The sequence below is a fragment of the Phaenicophaeus curvirostris genome, chromosome 9, assembly GCF_032191515.1.
Source record: "Phaenicophaeus curvirostris isolate KB17595 chromosome 9, BPBGC_Pcur_1.0, whole genome shotgun sequence".
NCBI lineage: Eukaryota > Metazoa > Chordata > Aves > Cuculiformes > Cuculidae > Phaenicophaeus > Phaenicophaeus curvirostris.
Window position 1 is genome coordinate 9480537 of NC_091400.1, and position 24497 is coordinate 9505033.

Genomic DNA, 24497 nt, shown 5'->3' on the forward strand with positions numbered 1-24497 from the left:
CCTTAAACACCTCCAGGTAAGGTGACTCAACCACCTCCCTGGGCAGCCTGTTCCAGTGCCCAATGACCCTTTCTGTGAAAAATTCTTTCCTAATGTCCAGCCTAAATCTTCCCTGGTGGAGCTTGAGGCCATTCCCTCTTGTCCTGTCCCCTGTCACTTGGGAGGAGAGGCCAGCACCCTCCTCTCTACAACCTCTTTTCAGGTAGTTGTAGAGAGCAATGAGGTCTCCCCTCAGCCTCCTCCAGGCTAAACAACCCCAGCTCTCTCAGCCATTCCTCATAAGGCCTGTTCTCCAGCCCCTTCACCAGCTTCGTTGCTCAATATACACAGGGGTAACTCATGATCTGCCAAAACTGAGGACAATGTGCATTGCGACAGTGTGCGTTGGGATTGCCGCTTCCTGCTCTTCCCTCTGCTCTGCGCCAGGCAACAAAGGGGAACATCTGGCCAATAGTCAGCCTTAATTATGTATTTAGAGTCGGGCTGAATATTTATGCCGTCATTAAACAGCCTCGGAAATCAGAAACCAAACAACTCTAACACTTGGTTTCCTGACAAGAGACTTAAATAGCAGAAAGTTTTGCTTCACATTAAGTGCACTTCAATAGGAATTAATCACAGGCTTTAAACATGTATTGAGATAATTAACAAAGGCAGAGGGAAAAGAAAAGAAACAACGAAGGAACACATAAACACAGGCTGAGGGTTGGGGTTGTTCAGCCTGGAGAAGAGAAGGCTCCAGGGAGACCTTAGAGCAGCTTCCAGCACTGAAAGGGGCTCCAGGAAAGCTGGGGAGGGGCTCTTGATCAGGGAGTAGCATGAGGGGGAACGGTTTTAAATTGAAAGAGGGGAGATTTAGATGAGATATTAGGAAGAAATTTTTTCCTGTGAGGGTTGTGAGGCCCTGGCCCAGGCTGCCCAGAGGAGTGGTGGCTGCCCCATCCCTGGAGGTGTTCGAGGCCAGGTTGGATGGGGCTTGGAGCAACTTGATCCAGTGGGAGGTGTCCCTGCCCATGGCAGGGGGTGGGACTGGATGGGCTTTAAGGTCCTTTCCAACCCAAACCAGTCTGTGATTCTATGATATCCAAACCGTATGCTTTCAGGAAAAAATATTGTGTGCACGCTAATTTTCCATGATCCCTTGAGGAATAAGACAACATAAAAATAGCGTTTGCTGGGTACAGACATCTTTCCGAATGTCACGGCGGTGACTACATTATTCAATATCGAGCTAGGTTGCCTGAGTTACTCACTCAGCTGTAGGTGTTTTGAATAATGCAGAAGGAGAATATTTGAACGCACGTGACTGCTCGTTTCAGAAATATAAGAGCCCTTCCCAGAGAGTTTTGTATCTCTTTTTAAAATCTAACAAGAGGAACCAAGTAATAAATACATTTGAAGTTAAATTAGGTTCTCAATCTGGACTATGAAATGAAGGACTAATGAAACAAAGGACTAAGGCACCTTAAATTTTGTTCTATTTTATACATAGACTTTTTTTATATATATAAAAATGAATTACAGAAAAAAAAGACTGCATTTTTTTTTCCTTGTCATCGCTCTCCCTTGGATACAAATATAAATGCACATTTCATAGGAAAGAAAAAAGAGTTTTAGAAAAGGTCACCATATCAAACGAGCCTGCTCTGGGGCTGAAGAAACTATTTTTCTTACGTTATTCCTTAGGAAATTTGTCATTTTTATGGACATTTTGATAGGTTGTTTGGAATCCATGGTTTTAATGGCTGAGATTTTATAAGCGTAACAGGAAATGAGTCTAAATATAATGATTAAAATGTAGGAATATTGCAGATAGATTTTGGAAAAGATGGCACAAGTAAAGTCATCTACATTCTCTGAACACCAGTTCTTCTGACCACCTTGGTGATCTAATTATAACAGCTTGTCCCCCGCACAAGGGGACACACTTAGCATGGGTTTGCAAAGCATTTTCTCCTTCTCACTGAACTGACAATACAGGGGAAGAGCAGCTGAAAGGAAGAACCTTTTTTGACTCCGAACCATCCTCATGTTATTCTGTCAGACAACCAAGGCACCCATTGGGATTAGAATCGAGCACCAAACCCTCTAATATTAGCGTGTTTATGGGGAGAAGCATGATTTCTGCAGTCGCTTGGGGCAGACATTTGCTTCAAGATTTGTCGGAAACGATGGGAGACATGCACATCAGATGATGATCAACAAGTCTCAATTTATTAGGGATAAAGCAATGGCATATATACACTAGTTAATTAGCTCATACATATTGCAAAATAAAGGCTCATCATTGGTTACATTATTTTAGTCATTTACTACAAAAGGTCTAAATATAACACAATACTGCATTATTCTGTTACCACGGCTATTATAATTATCTAAACATCAGGTTCTTAAAAAAGAACAACTACAAGCATGATTATCTCAGTCTAACTACGTTCTGTACTATGATCTAAGCGGCTTTGAACTTGCTAAGCCTTGCGTTTCGGCCATAACTATTGTAAAACAATAACTAAGCTTAGGTAGCCAAGCTTCGAGGGGCCTCATGACCTTTTTCTTGTAACGAAGTGCTCACAAGGTCATCCACATTTCCCCCGTTTTCTTTAAGTAAGAAAACATTGGCCTGTGACTTGTGGATTAAGTTGAGGACTAAGTTCTGCAAACAAGTCAGCAAACAAGGTAACAGGATGATTATGAACAGTATCACAATCCCTATACCTAATGCATACATAATAAATGTTCTGAGCCATGGACCCAGTCCAAAAGAGGACAACCACTTGTCTAAGGGATTAGAGACCACTTTAATATTTCGTGTGTGATCTCATAACCATTGCAGGTGCTGGTGAATTGACTTAGAATTAGAAGACAAATTAAAACAACACATTCCCTCAAAATCTTCACAACCATGACCTTGAGCCAATAGTAAAAAATCAATGGCAGCTCTGTTTTGTAAAATTTGGTGTCTCAAACTATCCATATCTTGTGCCATTTCAGACAAAATTTCAGTAGTTACATTAGATTGTTTTACAATCCAACATGCCAATTTCCCTAAAGTATTCAATGCATGTGCTGTACCCACACCAGGTACAAGGGATGCAAAAATTCGGGCTGTCGGACCCCAAAGTTCCACTTGATCATTACAGTCAGGTGATAACGCTGCTATGGAGCGTTTGAGACGATGGTTAGGAAAAAGAGAATGAATTGTTTCAGACACATTTGGGGCAAATAAAGCCAGTTTTCCTAAATAACAGGGGCCTCCCATAGGGTTTCGGGGAATTCCTTGCCAAGCACGGTCCCCACATATCAAATAGAGATCATGGGGCAATTTCATCGCAGTGCGGTTTGCCCAAATTATGGTCTGATTCTTTGCCCATCCATAAGAAGGTCCACCACACATATATGTGGCATCCCAAAAAGGCCATTCTTTAGGTGCTAACCACATTAATTTGTCAGTTTTCTTATAAATATAAAACCCTAATTTAAAACATCCATATTCATTGGCTGTTCTATTCAACATGCGACTGCCTAACAGTTTGATGAAAAATGGCATGTGCTTCTCTGGCTAATTTTTGACTATCGATTGGGGTTCTGGTAGTAAGTGAGACCAATTTATCTGCTCTGTCATTACAGAAACGTAATGACATCTTTTCAACATCTGTCTGGGACTGACCCCTCTTAAGCACTATCAAGAACAGTGATTTAACATATTTTGCATCTGCAGAGCACTTCTTACTCTAGGTGATAAAGCTGCAGCCTCAAACCTTCCGATCCAACAGGAGGGGTTCAGATACACTGTTATAAAGTTTGATTGCTGCCTAACCCAGCTCAGATTTTAGCAGAGTTACCACATATATTAGCATCAATCAGCATTTCATGAGGAAACTGGAGATGACCACAGGTGCCCTTTCTGGGGCCATGTTCACACATTTTGAGAGCGACACAAAACTGGTGCTAGTGAGTGAAAAGAGCTCTGTGCTTCTCGCATGTGATTACGAGAGACTAAGAGGTACTGCTGGGGTGGTTCTGAGAACCAGTGAGCTATAAACACCAGGCATGGAGCTCTGGAAGTAACAGAGGCATTTGAATATTGCCTTCCTTGCACCTGACAACAAGATGTCAGACATCGTTACAGACACAGAGCGCCTCGGCAGCCCAACACCCACCCCAAGAATGGTACCAGGGAGAGCTGTATCTTAAAAACCACACCACATTTAAAACGAAAGAACAGAAAGCAGGTAAGCGTGCCTTGTATCTTGGCAGCTCAGGAATCCCTCATCAAACACTGTGTCCATCTCCTCAATTAAAATTCCTAGGGTAGTGGTTCCATACTTGAAAGTTGCCTTTTATGCATGCTCTGGAACATCATCAAACATACAATGCCTGATTTTTGTTAGTCACCTACGTGATTGTTATTGCAGTCTTATCTTAGTTCTGGCTGTATAGTTTACAGCACTTGAATCTCTCCAGTTCAGCTTCTTGGTTCACGGTACTAAACCCCCAGTATTATTTTTATTATAGAGTCAACTGGCAAGCTGTTTCCCTAGATGCAGTTGCTATCTTCCCCTTTCCTAAAAACAGCGTTTTATATTAATACTCAAGAACTTTCTGTAAAGACAAGAAGAATGAAAACTTATTCACTGCTGTCACAGCCTTTCAATAAAGCAGCTTATTGAGCACATACGAATATAAAGGGTTTCTTCAAAAGGAGCAGATTATACACTTTTCACTGGTCTTTTATACATTTCTTATTCCCAGTATCTGTTGGAAGTGCATGACTGAGAACACAGCCTGCATAGAATTCTACAGCATTTCATAGCAGGATGTTTTTTCAGCAAATCTGCTAGGCTGTGGAGAGTGGATGTCGTTCTGGTGCTCACAAATCTCTGGCAACATGCTTACTCATTTGGAAAGTACTTTCAAATGCAGAAGTGGCAGCCCAGGGTTCACCACTGCTTACACCACTGAGGTTTTCTCACCTCTTTCACAAACTGTACTTGATATGTTGAACACTGAACTGCGTGTCCACTGGTCCTATCCAGGAACCGGGATTGTTTAGTCTGGAGGAGGCTGAGGGGAGACCTCATTGCTCTCTGCTGCTCTCTGAAGGGAGGTTTTGCCAAGGTGGGTGCTGGTCTCTTCTCCCAAGTAACAAGTGATAAGATGAGAGGAAACAGCCTCAAGTTGCACCAGGGGAGGCTTAGATTGGGTATTAGGAAAAAATTTGTTACTGAAAAAGTAGTGAAGCGCTGGCAGAGGCTACCCAGGGCAGTAATGGAGTCTCCCTCCATGGAGGTGTTCAGAATTTGTTTTTTTTGTTTCTTTGGGGTTTGTTATTTTTGTTTTGGGTTTTTTTAGGTTTGGTTTGGTTTTGTTTTTGTTTCGAATACATTCAGGGCAAAAGGGCAGTGAATTTAAGCAAAAAGGAGTTCAAGACCTACAAGATGAGTGGAAACTTTTTGAGACTGAACCCATCTTTTGGTTTTGTGCACCCAGCACAGTGCGTTGGAATGCATGAGAGACACTTGAACATTACTATAATAGAATCATAAAATCATGAAGGTTGGAAAAGACCTCTAAGCTCATCCAGTCTAACCATCAACCCAACCCCACCATGCCCACTAAACCATGTCCATGTTTGGTTGGAAAAGACCTTGAGATCATCAAGTTCAACTGTACCTGTCCACGACTAAACCAGATCCCTGGGCACCTCATCTACCAGTCTTTTAAATACCTCCAGGGAAGGTGCCTCCACCACTTCCCTAGGCGGCCTCTGCCAGTGCCTGAGAATGCTTTCAGTGAATAAATTTTTCCTAATATCCAATCTGAACCTCCTCTGGTGCAACTTGAGTGCATTTCCTCTCATTCTGTCCCTTGTTATTTGGGAGAAGAGACCAGCACCTTCCTTACTACAACCTCTTTTCAGTAGTTGTAGACAGTAATAAGGTCTCAACATCTAACATAGAACAGTTACCAGGCTCCTACACAACTACTTTCTGACACTTCGTTTCTGCATTAGAAAGAAAAGGCAGCAAGCTGAAAGATAAGCAACACATGATTTATGTGATTCTCAAAACAAATTGCATCCAAGGGGAAAATCTGGATCTAGGATTGTATGCAGTTTTCATAGATTGATTACTCATAGGGAACAGACATTTATGTTTCTTGTGGCTATGTGTCAGTTTAAGGGCTTTTTTTCCTGAGACAGATAAGAAACAGTGTAGAGAACATAAGACTATAATAAAAATGTCAATCCAGATCCTCCAGATCAGGACGGAACGAACTGGAAGGGAATTCTAATGCACATTAAATTTCATTCACCCCACTCTGTGTCTAGGAGGGAGAAGGGGTGTTAGTGAGACACACACATACATGTACAGAGGAATAACAGACGCTTAAAGGCCAACTGGTGGCAAGCAGGGTAGCAAAGTCATAGAGTAAATGAGAAATAACACAATCGATTTTACAAGAAACCCCTTGCAGAATACAGAGGAATCTACACCTTCATCCAAGGCTGAACAAACCGATGACTTGCTGCAGCAAATCCTAATGAATTCCAGTGACCTCTGACTTCCATCCAACATTGAACAGCACAGCAGAACTGGGATGCTTGAGATTTTGAAGGGAAATGAACAATAACCAAAAGCCCAATGACACTTCAGAAGTGCCTGGTGAATACTGAAGATGTTTTTAACTTTATAAACATATTTTGATGGCATTTACAACCTTTAACGTTTAATCAACGTGAACATCATATGATTTGATTTTTACTTCTAAGAATATTACCCAAAAAAGAAAAGGACAAACTGTCATAAAAGAAGATATTTTACAAAGATATACCTTAGAAATGCTCTTTAAACATAATCTGCAAATATAAGTGATGCTGGATTTTTTTTTTCAGAGCATAACTTTTAAAAAACCCAATATTTGATAGAAAATTCTAGTTAGAACATCAAATGGTACCATTTATTCAGTCATAGGTAAATGGAGCAGAGGAAATCACACGAATGAAATAAAAAAATAGAAACATAGTGGAAGTGTATATTTTAGCATGAATCCACTGTTCTTAGGAAAACATTCAAGAAACTTCCAATAACTAACATATCTCTAAAAAGTAATAGGCTAAACGATCAATCATGATGAGTAATTAATTTTCTTTTTGTTAAAATGCCTGAAATTAATGGTATATTGAGTATCACCAGCACATCCTCAAAATCTCGATGTGCCACTCCTCTCCGTGCATTCTTAACTACCATGTACTTCTATTTTTGGAATCTGTAATGAGGGCACACATGTATAAATGAAAGCACACAATATCCCAAATCACCAGAGTGAGGTTTTCCACCCGATATCTAATTTATCTCACCACAGGTCATGTGAGACATCTGATGGGTTTCTTTCTCCCTAATCACTAAAAGGAAGCCAATTCCCTAAGATTATACCACTCCATCATTTGTGTAAAATCTTTCAGAGGAAAGGTATCAACACTGTTTTTTTGAAGGTCTCTAAACATGGACTATAGAGTACTAAAATAAACACTATCAATCAGCAAGTCCTGCAAAGGTGAGGAATTACCATAAGGAGTAGGAAGTAATTAAAAAAGTCAAATTGTATAGTGAGTAGCAGTCGTTCAACAAAGACATGACTCTTTTTAAGACAAGTAGATCATCTAAGACAAGATTTGCATCACTGAAATACACAGTATGTTTAGCTTCTGTAATTGTATACTGAATTAATTACAACAGCTACCTAAGAGAAGCAAAAATAAGCTGTTTCCTGTATTTACACAATGTAAACGAGATGGTAGTTTTCCCTTGACTTCAGAATTCAATGCCAGATAAAGAAAAAAAAACAGAAGACAGAGCTTTACTGACTTAAAATGTAATTGAAATCAGAAGCCATGATACAAATCTTGATTTCATGGAGCATAAAGCTGTGAGTTGAAGTCCATTATTTACCTGTTCTTATTTAAGTACAACAAACTGAACCAAAACTTTTAACCTAGCACACAGAAAGCAAGAAATATCTTTCCTCTTCTTCAATCTGTTGGTTTTACCTGTGGTATTCTCAAGAATGATTTATTACTTCAGTTGTCTTTGCCAGCAGAAAAGAATGTTGTTGACATTCCTTTAAGCATTTAGCTTAAATTATTACTAAACTGCTTAAGTCTGGTAATTCAATAAAGTAAGTATTTGCTCAGGAGACAAACTACCATAAAAATCATGGAATGGTTTGAGTTGGAAGGGATGTTAAACCCCATCCATTCCCACCCCCTGCCATGGGCAGGGACACCTCCCACTGGATCAGGGGCTCCAAGCCCCATCCAACCTGGACTTGAACACCTCCAGGGATGGGGCAGCCACCACTGCTCTGGGCAACCTGGGCCAGGGCCTCACCGCCCTCACAGGAAGGCATTTCCTCCTAATATCCCATCTAAATCTCCCCTCTTACCTTAAAACCATTCCCCTTGTGCTATCCCTGCAGTCCCTGATCAAGAGCCCCTCCCCAGTTTTCTTGTAGCCACTTTCAGCGACTTTTCATTCTTCCTTATGTCCAGTCTAAATCAGCCCCTCTCCAGTTTGTACCCATTGTCCCTCATCACATCACTACAAGCTTTTGTAAACAGTCCCTCCCCAGCTTTCTCATAGCCCCCTTCAGATATTGGAAGGTCATGATAAGGTCTCCTTGGAGCCTTCTCTTCTCAAGGCTGAACCTCCCCAACATAGATGATGCTCTAAAATCAGTTTTGCAGAGAATGTGTGTCAGACAGCCATGGTACAAGTGCAATAAAAAAAGCCACCACCACAGGAAACTGCATTTGGTTTGTTTAGAATGGCAGCATAACATTTCATACAAAAAGAAGTGCTTGACACTGTTTATAAACAGTGAAAGATGTGTAAAAACACTGCTTAAATCCATTTGACATCTCTCTTCCAAAGGACTGTATTTTTGGCTGAGTCCATATTTTCAATCCTTTGCCTTAAGCCTGCATACAACTGCTCTGTTATTTAGAAAGTAGTGACCTTCTTTTACTAGTATAAAGAATGGCAATTTTAAATTTGAATGTATGCAACTACTGCCATTAAAGTATAATTTAATGCGGTGCTCAATGCAGGAGCAGTCCTCCTCCTGGAAAAGCCTTCTTCCAGAGAAATGGAAAAGAAACAGCCAGAGGTGACAAGCCTATATCAAATCAAATGGTTCACTAAAAGAATTCTGGAGCCAGCATAAAGTAGGTCTTCAGATTGCGTGACTCAAATAAAAATGGAGAGTAAATACGAAAAAAATATGAAGGTACTGCTCACGAAACAGAAAGAGCACGTGGTGAGGAATATACAGCGAAGAGTGACTAGTGAGAGAAGAATAAGCACGAGGAGATAAGGGTGGTATTTTCTAAAACAAGGTCATTGTGAGAAAGGTTTCAGATTCCAGTCGATGTTTATAGCCTTTGGTGTCAAGCTGTCCCAGAACAGATCCAGAAAGACTGACTTTGTGAAAGTAAATATTCTCTGTCATCCTTTTTCTCACCCGAGGTGCTATCTGTCAAGGCCTATAAACTTGACTGTGGATAGATTATGTTAATAAGACATGAAATACTGTCTATAGCTACAAGGAAAAGAGGGTGCTTGTCTCAAATACATGTCCCTGCTCTCCGATGCGAGATCTGAGGGGCACTTTCTGTGGATAAATGGCGTTGGAATGACATTAATTTAAAATTGTATTCCCAGTCATAAACTGACCATGCAGACAGTGGACATGTAAGCAATCCAAATGTTGCCATGAATAACTATTTATAGCTGCTCTTCCTTCTTCAGCCTTTTCAAAGCTGGATATTTAATCAATACACAAGCAGCACATTTAACACTCATCATCTCAATTTCGCACTTGAGGTAACACGAACAGGAGGTTTTAAAGGCAGTTTTTCACTCACATCTATAACTCATTTTCCATAGCACTGCATGAGGACTGTGAAGGCTCAGTGTCCCTCAAGACAGGGAAAACAGGAGTTCAGAAGCACTCACTGAATGGTTAATTTTAGATTTTCAGAGTCTAACTTACTGCTGCTTTCTCTGACATGCAGCTGCTCAACATCAGCAAGAGCAAATGTCCAGCATTTAGATCACTCAGCTAGATGCCTATCTTGATTTTCAAATTTACAGAGTCACCTAAACCTCAGTGAAAATCACAGGAGGTAGTTGTAAAATTGCTTTTCAAAGCTAACTGGAAAGTTTTCACCATTTCTAGGTCCTCTGACAACCTTAACTAGCCAAGTATTTTCCCCTCTAACAGACATTTCTGTGTATCCAAATATTTGCAAGGTTTTACACTATTTGCAATTGTAAGGATTTTTGCAAGATGGAAAATTAAGTTTGCCTTGAGGTGGTTCTCTTAAAACTACGTCTTCATACAGGTATTGGAAATTTCAAGCACTTGGAATGACTGAATACATCACAGATAAAGAGTACAGTTGTACGTGACATCTTCTTGTGTGTTACGTATGAACACATTTTACGTGGAGACATACCATAATTTCCTCTCGATGTGGTACAGTTTATCGACAAAAATACAATTTTAGATGAGTAATTACAGTAAATGTCCTTGTTTTAGGCTCTTCTGTTTGCAATGCTTCTGTATTTGGCTGGCCCTTCTCAGCTGAGCAGGGGCACTGGGTAAGAGTTATGGACTGGAGGTCCTTGGAGGTCTGTGTTCTCCAGTTAGGGACCCCTGTTTCCTAAAGCCCTACTGCAGCAGATTTCTGAGCCTGTAAGTGCCTGAGCTACTGCCAGCTGGCAGGGGCTGGTATTCTTTCACAGCTATGATAATAAGCTGCCTGCAGCTTCAGCTCCAGCTTCAGCCTTGGGATCTGAAGCAGCGTTTTTAAAGCATGACTTCCCCTGTTTTCACTGCTAGTGCTTTCTGATCCTTTCAGGTGCTTTGTGTGTACCTAAGCCAAGTGACGGGCTTTCCAGATGTATACAGTGGAAGAGAGAGGTGCCTGCCTTTCACTGCTTTCAAACAAACAGATGTTCTGGCATTCTAACAAGACTTGAACTTTCTCTTGCAAACCAGATATGGGGGTTCAGGATCATTCCAAAACACACCCTGGAGCGATCAGCATTCTCCATGCAAATCTACCACTTCCCTCTTGTCTCTTGTTTGCACATTCACGGCAAGGATTTGGACATGCCTCTAACTCCAGAAGAAACAGCATGTTTGGGAATCCCAGAAGAAGTGCCTGCTTGCTCAAAGTCCATCTTGGTCCCATCACAGTTCTTGGTGTTCCTGTCTCAGCTAATAAGATTTTCTCTCCACACAGCTGACGTCTATGAGGCCTCTCTGGGTTACCCACCTCTTCCCTATAAATTGCTTGAGGGAATCCTGGAGCTGAGGACTCTATTTAGCTAAAAGGCTCATTGGAGACAGGCAGTGTCAGGCACTGAAGCGATCAAATACCTTTAAAATTCTAGGCCTGAGCCAGCCAGGTTTCTTTTTATCACAGCAAGAGGTCTTTTAAATACCTTCATGCAAGTAATGTCATTTGTCACAAAAGAGCAAACAATAAGCCTGGAAAACATTTAAAGTTTTAAATCTTTAAGGGAAATATCTCCTAACTCTCTTAAACACAAAATCTATTCAGAAGTCAGAAGAGATTATTGGTGGCCATGTAAGACACTAACCTTAAAATGTGAATGAGAGGGATGCAATAGCAAGAACCCAATGAGGGCTGCATGTCTGCCTGATAGCTTTGTTTTCAGGTAAACTGCTAGCCAGGTTGTCTCCACTGCTTGGTTCTGCAGCATAACGTAATTTGAAACAGCACAGCACTGTGCAGCTGACAGTTTTCATTTATATGCTTAAATTAAATAGATATATGATGCAAAGTTGAAGCGAGGTGTGGATTTATGTTTAAAAGTAAGCAACGGGGACCTCAGGCATTTAATTTTGCAGTATGAAACAAAAAGCTTGACCACAACTTCATACCTGTTTGCCCAACAGCCATCCCCACAAACCAGCCGGCACGCCACTCCCACAAACCTACAACCTACAAAACCTGGCTAAAAAGGCTCAAATTACATTATTTGCAAAATCTTCCTAGGAGAAGTTCTTCGCTTCCTCCTACTGAAATCAATCATGAAAATCTGTGGGAACAGAAAAATATTACGCTCTAATCAAAAGCACAAAAGGTGTAAAAGATGCAAGTTAAACACACATCCATTGGGTCAAAGTTCCCTAATTCTTTGATCCTACTCCCTCTGGGTTTAAAGCAGGGAAAGGAGGAAGGGTGAGGCTATAAGCCTGAACTCTTGCTACTACATCAACTTCTGAAGTTAGAAGTCATCCAGACAGATGATGTCAAAATGCTGCTGGATCCAAACTGTTCAGGACTTTGAACACTTGAGTCATTCTCTTTAAATAAGGCAGCAACCACTTTCCACAGCAGCCAAAGTTTCCAACGACCGCAGTGTATTACTCGAGACACCATGTGCTACACTAATCTACTCGAGAGGTGACAGAGGCATAGAAAACTGTGTAAGGCCAGCATCTGAAAGGAAAGGTTGCAGACTCTTGGGCAAACACAGATGATAAAAGCATTCCTGGCAGCTGTTGCTATCTAAGCATTCTGGAACAGCCAAGGACATCTTCAGAATGGCACAATATCATCTTTACAAACTCCACTCTTATTATCTATTTTGTTTGTGCAGTGCTTGTTTTGTCCCTCGACAACCTTGCATGAACCTCTTTAAAACCAACGGACGTTAAACACACTTAGGCAAGAATGAAATGGAAGTCATCTCCTTACAAAGCAACTATACATGGGCTGTGAGTTGACAGATAAGCCTGAACCCAGTACCATTTTTAGGTAAAAATCACTTTGATTTGCCCTTTCAGGCCCAAACACATACCAATGATCCAATTAGGAGCCAAATCCACTACCGATGTGTTGGCAATGAACTGGACAAATCTTAAAAAAGGAAGGAAAATTACACACAGAAGCCAAATGCAGGAACAATCAATAAAGATGAATTGATCCAAAAGAACATAAATCTACATCCCCACATTTCACACCAGCAACAAAAGGTGGTGCACTGCTCAGACCAAACTCTGTTTGCTCCAAAGCCTGAATTTCACAATAAATTCATATCTTTAGTTTGCCGTTTCTTCTTAGGCAGAAATGAAGTTGTCTGGAGGCTTCATTCAGTGCTCTACAAAACCTATAAGCACTCAGTCAGTGACAAAATATTCATACTTTTTCAGTGCTATTCTCATTGTAGCTTCTTCTGGAGCATCCTCATGCATGGCAAACCATGTACCAAAAAATGTTGTGACAGGAGCTCCAGAAACGCTCAGCCAGTGCTCACTGCAAAGCTAACAACACTGCCCAGCTGATTAATTTGTGCCCTTTGATGCAACCTTTTTCTTCAGCCAAGTTAATATGCAAGCTTCACTTTGCAGAGGAAATCAATCAAGTTCTGCTTACAATTCCAACAGTGTAAATCTGAAGCGAGTTCATTGTTCTATTCCCAGTGTTACAGATATGCCAAGACAGTGTTTTAGACCAACAGCACTATGAAACGTGATGCATATCTAAAATCAGACACTAGTAATGCAGAATGATTACATTTTAGATTAGCAACAGTGTCCAAGCATCGCACAAGAAAAACAAATGCAAGGTAGCTTCAGGAGGAATGATTTGCATATTATGTAAACACCACTAAATTCTGTAGTAATCCTAACAAAAAAGCTTGCTGTCATTGGGGAATTCACCATTCAGCAGCTATCAAGAAATAAGGAAAGGAAATGTTTAAAAGTACAGGGGAACAGAATAAAAAAAATATATCTCGGATACAAAGCATTAAACATAATGCTCCCACCTGGAATACTGTGTTCAATTCATGGAGGGCGTACAAGAACCAAGCAGGGTTCAAGATACATCGTAAGAGTGATTTAGAGACATTTTTTAATGTAAGAAGAAAATGCTAAGACTGGGATTGGGCTCAGAGGACAGACAACTGTGGGACAAATCCTAGAATCACAGAATCACAGAATAACCAGGTTGGAAGAGACCCACCGGATCACCGAGTCCAACTGTACCTGTCCACTACTAAACCAGATCCCTGAGCACATCATCTACACATCCTTCAAACCCCTTCAGGGATGGTGACTCCATCACCTCCCTGGGCATCCTCTGCCAGGGCCTGAGAACCCTTTCAGTGAAGACATTTTTCCTGATGTCTAATCTGAACCTCTGCTGGTGCAACCTGAGGCCATTTCCTCTCCTCCTATCACTTGTTACTTCAGAGAAGATACCAGCACCCACCTCTCTATATCCTCCTTTCAGGCAGTTGTAGACTGTGATAAGGTTCCCCGCCTCCTTTTCTCCAGGCTAAACAAACTCAGTTTAGTTTGTTGAAAACTCTTGATACCAATCTTTTTTTTTTTTGCTACGTTAGCTCTCATGTTTTCTCTGGACGGCTCCTCTAATGGTTTCTCAGCTGCCCTTCTGGTTAATTTTGTTTAAAGTATACAGCTTATTCAGACTCATGCTGCTCTCTTAATCTCTTGCTGGACCTGCTGTTCTCTTGACATTCCTATGTTATGTCTTGAGTGACTTTAAGATGACTTGGAAACTGAGAAACAGGATTAAATCCTTGTTATTAATCTTCATGACTGTAACAATACCTAATGGGAATTTGGAGGGAATTCAGAGAAAAGTGAAAATCATTAAGGTGCTTGAGCAGAACATACTTAATTACTTTCAGAAGGCAGTGCCTAACCAGTGTTACCCAACCTAAGGAACACGGAGTCCATCTCACAGTAGTGGGAGCTAGTTTTTTACTATTGAAAGAAGTGTAACAGAATGAAAGGATGAAAAGGAACATTTATACTAGCTACCTGAAAGAATTTTAAAATTGTAAATCTTAAATTGTGAACAGATCAGATGGGAAAATTTAGACAGGACAAACCTGTAGAAAACATTTAGTAAAGGTTGGATGATATTGGCAGAGGGAAGGAAACTTTATGCGTTTTTTTTATATTTTTACCAGATTATTCTCCTTTTGTGTTGTGGGGGTTTTTGGTTTTGGTTTTGTTTTTTTTTTTTTTTGCGTGTGCGTGTACAGAATTTCCTTTAAAACCACAAAGCTGGGATTTTTCTATGGCTTCTAAAGAAAGCTGATCTCCAAAACCTAACAGGATATAAATCACAGAATCATAGAATGGTTTGGGTTGGAAGGGACCTTAAAGCCCATCCAGTTCCACCCCTCTGGCCACAGGCTGGGACACCTTCCACTGGATCAGGTTACTCCAAGCCCCATCCAAACTGGCCTTGAACACCTCCAGGGATGGGGCGGCCACCACTGCTCTGGGTAACCTGGGCCAGGGTCTCCCCACCCTCATCAGAAAAAATATCTTTCTTATCTCTATCTCACCTCTTTCAGTTTAAAACTGCTCCCCCTCGTCCTATCCCTCCACTCCCTGATAAAGACCCCCTCCCCAGCTCAAACATTTTTATCCACCTTTGAAAACCTCAGCCAAAATGACCAGTTTTGTTTCCTCAGAAGCTGTGTAAGGCTAAGACTCATCACACCTTAAATTAACAGCTCTCCACTCAGAAGGGGGAAGGGATGGGTCCTAATTCTGGAACTGGTTTCTTCCCTAATCTCCCAGAACCCAACTGCCTATCAAATTTCACCGTGACGCTCCTTACACAGTGGAAGAAAGTTAAATTTCAACAAACGTGTGCTGGGAGGGATGGGCTGTCTCCCATTTATAGCCCTGTCACACTTTTTGCCTACTTTGTCTTGCAGTTGTTTTACAACTATGCTGTGGATCATGGATATGAATAGTTTAGGACAAATAAATAAAAGGAAAAAAGGAATTTTGTGGTATCTTTCTCCCCACTTTCTTTCGCTTTACAGGAAGAGCCAAGACCAACGCAGTGGGTGCCTGACTTGGCAGTTCATGGTCACAGCAAAAGGTCACGCACAAATACTTAGCTCCCAAGAAACACTCATTTTAGTAGTTATCACTCATTGACACTGAGGAAAGATCAGATTCCAAGCACTCAGACACTCCATTTCTCCTTCTTATCTGTCAGTGAGTTAATCTGATGGAACCATAGTGCCCAACTTCTAAGAGTCACACACACTGACCCAGACTTGTCCAAGTGACCCTTCAAAGGACACTCTGTGGTGCTCCTTGTGAAACACATGAAAATTGTGAACTTCCTTTGCTGTCCTAATTATGAAGCTAATCCAATTCTCACTAAATATAACTACAGTTTTAATACTGACATCAGCAAAAGTGGAAACAGTTGTATTTGGCACCCAGATGATCTACTGTTCACACGGTCATGGAGCCTGGAATCAAAAATAAGATGCAGTTTTAATTCAAGATACTGTCATGTTCTAGGGTTTATGAGAAAGAATCATAGAATGGTTTAGGTTGGAAGGTACTTTAAAGATCACCCAGTTCCAACTCCCCTGCCATGTCAGAAGCTTCTGCTGTTTTTCAAAGAGCTGCTTTGTGGATATATTTAACCAGGTCCTTGGGAAAGTCCTTCTAGTGCTAAAATTAGTATTCGATGACCCTAAAAGACAAAAGTTTCTGGGTAAAAGTATAATCTGGGAACTGGTTTTCAGACTAGTTTAGCAAATTCCTCTTTATCCGACAAAACACTGCCATCGCGTGGTTCAGTACCTCAACGACAATATTGATTAAGAGGCGCTGAAGCAAAGACCTTCCATAGCTTTAATTTCTATCACGCTAATAATGTACCAACTTTATGCTTCCAGGGTATTTATTGAGAGTTTCCCCTAAAAAAGGAAACAAATAATGTGATTCCCTCTTCATGTTATTAGAGTTAAAAGCTGTTCTAAATGAACTGTATTTTGTTTGCTTTTCTTTGACAGAGGACTGTTTCTACTGCAGACCAAAAGGGTTAGGTTCGTGGAATAACTATAGTATTCTATATAGTCACAGAATTATAGAATTGAATCACAGAATGGTTTGAGTCAGAAGGGACCTCAAAGCCCATCCAGTTCAAACCCCACTGCGATAGGCAGGGACACCTCCCACTGGATCAGGCTGCCCAAGGCACCATCCAACCTGGCCTTGAACACCTCCAGGGATGGGGCAGCCACCACTGCTCTGGGCAACCCGGGCCAGTCTGTGTGTTTATGCACATAATTTCGTTGATCTCATGCTCAGTTGTTCCTCTTGACTGGAGAAAGAACAAACAGTTTTCTAGCCATTCCTCCAATCCTTTATCTTCTCACAATAAGTTGCTGTCTTAACTCGAAGTATTTACCTATGGATCCCAATGGGCCGACACACTGAAAGCCTCTCAGGAACTTCTGTTGCTTTGCTCAGGGCTCTGGTCTTAAACAGAGATACACTGGAAAAGGTGAGCTCTTCAGAAGCTTAAATTTAGGGGAAAGTAGCACACAGGAAACACATCTTAGTGTGTCTACTGATTGACCTTCCAACATACAGAACAGTGAGACCTCATCTTCTGTACTACAGGAAAAAGAAAGTATTACGATTACTGCGAGTGGAACATTCGCGTGGGGCCAGTCATTTCCTTTGTGAAACACTCATGCAAGGTCCTTGCTAATCCAATGATAAGCAGTTGGCAGAAGAAACTCACTATTTCATTTTCTTCCCTGGAATCTTGTTTTCAGTAGCTAATCCTACTTTTAAAAAAAGTCCATCTGGCTTCATAGTGCTAGGAAGTCAATGCTGTCCAGGAAAGTCAGGAGTTGAAGGTAGCACTTCATCTAGGATGGCAGGGCTGCTATCCAGCCACTCCTCTCCCAATTTATGTTTGTGCCTGGTGTTACTCCATCCTAGGTGCAGAACCCAGCATTAGGACTTGTTAAATTTCATCCCAGTAATCATTGCCCAATGCTCCAATCTATCCAGATCCCTATGCATTGCCTCCTGTCCCTCAAAAGTCAACAGCACTTCCCAGTTTGGTATCATCAGCAAACTCACTAACCCTGCATTCCAGTCCTACATCCTGATCGCTGAACAGAACCAGCCCAGGGACTGAGGCCTGAGGAACACCACTGGGGATCTGTATCACACTGGTGTGGTACATGTTAAGGATTTGGCTCTGACACAGCAGGCTGTCACAGGTACAGACTCACAGCCTACTGCAATAGCTTGCTTCAGGAGGCTGCCTCTACTTTAATTCACAGCAACATCTGCAAGAGACACTCAGTTGTCACTTTCAAACTTGCTCAGAGAAGTTCCAAGGTTCTACCAGGCATTTGTTGTCACATGTCCAAGAAGCGATAAGGTCTTCCTGACCCAATCATTAGTGCAGTTACATTATGTCCTGGAATATAATAATAAATATGTTAATAAAAAAATACAATCTGCTTTCCTTCTAGCACTTTACATAGAGTCATAGACTCGTAGAATTGTTTGGGTTGGAAGGGACATTAAAGCCCATCCAGTTCCAACACCCCTGCCATGGGCAGGGACACCTCTCACTGCATCAGGGGCTCCAAGCCCCATCCAACCTGGCCTTGAACACCTGCAGGGATGGGGCAGCCACCACTTCTCTGGGCAACCTGAGCCACGACGTTACCACCCTCATCATGAGGAATTTCTTCCTAATGCCTAGCCTAAATCTTCCCCCTTTGAATTTAAACTGATTACCCCTCATCCTGTCGCTCCATGCCCTTGTAAAAAGTCCTTCCCCAGCTTCCTTGAAGCCTCTTTGGGTACTGGAAGGTGCTCTAAGGTCTCCATCTCCATATAAACTTGCAAAACTGATTTACATGCATAAATATATAAACATATATTTAAAGCACCTTTCTATATTCTGTTTCCTTTTTGTACCCTTAGCTGTCATACTGGGAGGATGGATACACTGGAATATCTCACAGGCTGTTCAAGTTATTATGCCATATAAAACCTATTGCATCCCTTTCTATTATGTTCCATAAAACACAATTTATAAAGAAGCCGTTCAAAGCCCCTCACTCTTCCCGTCTCCCTCATTGTGATGTTTCTGGACCGCTTTTGGCATGAAGCTCTCCAGCCGGACCCAGCAATCCAGAGGAGGGCGTCCTGTTGCTTTGTGTAGTGACCTCCTGGAGCACAGACCAGAGAGATGTGGGCAGGGGGTGGCAAAGAACCTCGGCAGGACAGCTGTGAGCTCCGCAGTGAGTGCCACATGCATGTGCCAGGTGACAGGGGAGCACATTGAGCTGGGACAGCCTGCAGCCACCGCCTCCTGGGGAATCTGGGAGCTCACTGCTCACCTTCCCTCTGGGAGACAGCTGCACCCCTGAGCTCGCTGGCAGCTGGAGGCTCTCTAGTTCTGCCTGCATCCTGAACCTGCACCCTGACTCCCAGCACATCTTGCTCCTGCTCCTCACTCCCAGCACATCACACCCTCCTCCTACCCCTGACCGTATCACATCACTTTCTATTACGTTTCATAAAATAGTTCATAAAGAAGCCTTTCAAAGCCCCTCACCCTTCCCATCTCCCTCATTGTGCTGTTTCTGGACTGCTTTTGGCATGAAGCTCGCCCCTGCTCCTACCCCTGACTCCCAGCACACTGCACACAGCTCTCGGCTGTCTTTCACTCACTCTTCTCCTGACTTTTCCAATAAAATCATGCCACAGCTCTCCTAAGATTTAGAGAACTTCTTGCAGCATAGAATGTCTGGGGTGAAAGGTGAAGATTTTGACCTGAGACAATGAGCTGTTAAACATCAAGAATTTTAGTCTGAACTCGCTGCAAACCCACATTTGATACTGAACCTGAACCAGCTCCTACCAGAAATCTTTTCCAATATCCCTATGAAAAAGACTGTTCAAAATCAGGCACCCAGTAGTCAGGTCCTCATTAAAATCAGCTCTTGTGTAAACAGACAGCAAAACGAGCAAGAGGCAGCATCCTAAAATATTATAAAACTTTTAGGACAGCAACCAACACAAAAAGCTTATTTGGACCTCTGAGCTTCAAAGGAAACACCTGGGAACTCTGCCCCATCTCAACAATTCCTGAGGCTGACTTCACTGACCCTGTCATCTGGGGAAACCCTTAATGAACGAAAGAAATTCTGCTTCCGAATAAAAGTTCTCTTTTAACCAATACCTTTGTACCAAGAAACTGTTCTATTACGTTTAACGTTTCCTACAGTCACATGAGATTTTTAAAGGGGAAAAGCTAGCTGTGAAAAAAAATGCTTCACTAACTGCTGGGAGGAGCATGTTTGCTTAAAACGGAGCAGAAATGCTCCAAATCTCTCAATTATGGAGATAGATAAAAAAATACTTTGGGAATCACAGGATCATAGAATGGTTTGGGTTGGAAGGGACCTTAAAGATCATCCAGTTCCAACCCCCCTGCTATGGGCAGGGACATCTCTCACTGGATCAGGTTGCTAAAAGCCCCATCACACTTGGCCTTGAACACTTCCAGGGATGGGGCAGCCACGACTTCTCTGGGCAACCTGGTCAGGGCCTCACCACACTCATGAACAATTTCTTCTTGATGTCAAAATGCCTCCTTTTCATCATCTCAGTGAAAGGGAGTCATTTTGAATTGCTACCCACAGTTTTGGACAACTGCTCAAATAAGTAATTCAAGTCATTTAGCAAAAGAATAGACAATATCATACTGTGCTGCCCTGAAAATACACAATTCTGCATTTTCAAGGGGTTTTAAACATTACTTTCTTGTCCTAATCTGTGAACTGTACAGAGTTAAACAGTTATGAGGTTTTATTCCTGTGATATTTCATTCTAGAAGACCTGTATTTCCACATCCAGAGATGCTGGTGCTGTATCTGCAACATAGCATGTAAAGTGCTTTGAGTTCCTTCCAAATGAAAAATAGCGTAGATTTAAGATGATCAAGTTGACTGACGTAACACCCAATAGCACCAGCTTTGTCAGTTATATTTGACCAATGGAAAATCCTCCTTCTTTCCACAATATTCAGCAGGTTCTGCAATTTTTCTCTCAGCAGGAGACAAAATGTTAGGTTACAGAACTCTTAAAATTCCCTGCTGGATCTCACAGAATCTGCAAGTCCCACCCCGCAGGGAATGCCACTTTCCGGCAGTCTCTACACATTCCCTGAAAGAGTTCAAATTCTTTACACCAATTGAACGCGTTTCTCGTCTCGTTTGAATGGCAGATTGAATGGAGACACTTGAGAGTTCTTGGTCACAGACATTCTAATTGATCTCTTGGCTGCAGTATACTGTAATTTGTATGGAAATATGCATTTCTCTGTGTAGGCTGTCCTGCAGTGGACTAAGCATAGTCATGTCACCTAACAAGAGCACTTTATGAACCATAATTTTCTCTGTTCAAATTATATCTTTCAACTTAGGAGGTACATGAAGAACCTTTCCATATACACACACACAGGAGAGAACCTGTCAAAACATGTAACTTCGATAACATTGACTCAAAACCTGAACACTTAACAAGAGCTCTCTGTTGAAATAAATGGAGAAGAGGCTAAAAATCATGTTTTCTTCGGCTGAAGTGCTTTCCACACTATCTGTAAGACAACCTTAGCTGCATTGTTTGTGGTGCAAATCTCATTAGGTAGGCTGGTAAGTTATGCAGGCAGAAACAGATTTCTAAGGGTTGTTGTGCAAAGAGGGGGAATTGGCAGCACACCAAGCACTTCCCTTCCCACTCCCCGTGCTGTGAGATCTGGTGAATCCCCAGCTGTGCTATAAAGCAGACCTGTCAAGTCTCATGCACTGACTCACTCTTTTGTATCACACCCTGTCACTGCCGGCATCGCACGATTTTAAATGACAGCACCACGGCTTCTCTCCCACTTTCGGATCCCACACATCAGATGCAGGTGGTCAGTCTGATCCGTGATTATCTGACCAGCTGCATCTGATGTGTGGGTCAAGGAGCAAAAGAAAGGTCATGGCAGTGGCACTGCAGCTGGAGAACGTGCTGTTTAGCAGGACCCAGCGCTGACAGGAGCCCCGTTAGAAGGCACACTTCCCTCTTGAGGCTGTGTGCTGCAGGATTCAGCTCTTTTAATGACTGGACATATGCTTATTGCCTAACCTTGCCCAGAAATGTGTGACCCATACATGGAATCTCACACATCTGAAGACCAGAGATTTAAGAGCTCTGTATATATAGGCTTAGTTTTCTCATTCAGTTTCTGCAAGAGAAAGAGATGCGATGAGATGTCAGAGATCTGACCGATATTTCCTCATGAAACCTTTTGTTGACCCTACCTTTTCCCTTAAGCTATTATTGGCCAGCTCTGGAAGACACAGAAATAACCATACAAATTCTGACCCTTTTTTTCTCCCTTCTTGATTTACAGAATATAAAGGCAATAAGGAATTACTTACCGTGAAGGTAACACTTGTGAACTGATTTATGCCTACTTACGACTCTCTTTGTGGCAATCAAAAATTACATTTCATAACTACACCTTTGTATGCAGTTACTTAAAATGAAAAAGGCAAGTATTTCATTGCTGAGGTTTTAAATGTCATCCACCCCAAAAAAAGCACTGTAAACATTTTAACCGCTCTCAGTGGAGAGACCAGTGACTGACATATTAAAAGCCTCAAGGCTGCAGTTATTACAAACTCTGATTTTCTAGATTCTTCCACACGTTTAATTCCCTTCCTCATCATCAACCTTCCCGTTGCATTTCACTGACAGGCACATTAACAACAATTCTGGTTATTCCTAACATTTCATTCCTTGGTCTGGTTTTTCATCACTTTCAGAACTACGCCAAGGAAGATAAAAACCTGAGGAATACCTCTATGTAGAGAGCTTCCACACGGTCTCGTGTACCATTTATTCCACACTGATGCACACAATCCTCTGTGGGATTCCCATAAAACCAGGAATAGCATTGAATGAATGGAGGCATAATGAATTAGCACATTTTAGCAGTTTTCTTCACAAATACGGCCTAAAAAAATCCAGTAAAACAAGGCTGAGGAAAAAATAGATAGGCACTGCCTTTACAATAATTAGGACCTTCTGGTTTATCTGACAGAAATCCTTTTGGCAGAATCTTCAACAACCACAGTTTGTTTAGAGTATCATGTTCGTTAGAACACAGACATCTGTTCTTTAAGGCATTAAATCTTCCACTACACATGGAAACTACAGTCCTTACATGTTAGGAGGACATCTGATCTTAAAGATCGGTCATTCCTATTACATTGCTTGGCTTTCTATTCATGATGTGCAATTGCATTTATTCTTTATGTACTGAACCCTAAACATCTGCTAGGTTGGAAAATATTTTCTGTGTGGTTTTTTATTTCATTACATCTAGAGGTGCAAACAAAAAACTTAAGAAACCATAACAGTCCACCCTATCCCTCTCTTCACGATGACAGTGGTGAGAAGTCGTGGCTGCCCCATCCCTGGAGGTGTTCAAGGCCACATTGGATGGGGCTTGGAGCCTCCTGATCCAGTAGGAGGTGTCCCTGCCCATGGCAGGGGGATGGAACTGATTGATCTTTAAGGTCCTTTCCAACCCAAACCATTCTATGACTTTATGATTCTAATCAAATACAATTAAAATAATAGTGTTATTTTGTATGCAACAGTGGATAAATCTCACAAGCAGGCATTCCGTTTAAAACTTAAAACTACTAATTCATGCTAATAAAATTTTAAAATTGAACATGGAAGCCTTGCTATCCATCATAGAACAGAGTAAGCAGAGGCAATGTGTTGTAGAAAAGACATGAAAATGAAAAGAGTCAAATACTTTGAAACACGTCTTGAATTCTTAAAAGACAAGTAGGTGTCAATATATAGCGTGTGAGAAAACTGTGTGAGCATCCAAACAAATTATGAATTAACCCCATGCTTCAGCTTCTGTAGCAGCCTATCGGCAATGCCATTCTGCAGAACAGAACATGGATATGCTTTCTCTAAGTATCTTCCTCTCTAGTTACAGCGTTTTCAACTGCTGTTGTTGACTGCTATTTCTGATTTAAGTGAAATAAAAATTATCCCCTGTGGATATTGTTCACCCTCTCTTTTTTCCCATGGTCTAATGAACCCAGGTGTTCATGAGTAATAACAGCTGCCAAAATTCTGCACGAGGACTGAATCTCTAGTTATCAGTTTCCACCTAAGAACTTGAGCTTTCCTGTCCCCACAGCTGCCTCATTTGTTGCATTCATCCATAATATTCCACTCACTGCCTTTGGAACACTGCAAATACTTTCACACGTGCTACTACCAGCTAAAAGGAGCTTTGGCCCCAGTTATTTCACTAACCCTTAAGGAACTGAACTCGGTCTTCAAAGCAACGGAGTCTCAGGCTGTACCTACCTCCCACAATGTGGCTTCAGCTAAATGGAACAGATGGGAACTAGCTTGACATTTTACCTGAATGGAAATTTGTAGCCTGCATTCAAGAGGGGCTCAAACAACCTTAGTAAGTTCTCCAGAACAAAATCCTCCTTCTAAAAGTATTTCTACCAGTTCACTTCTTCTTTCTT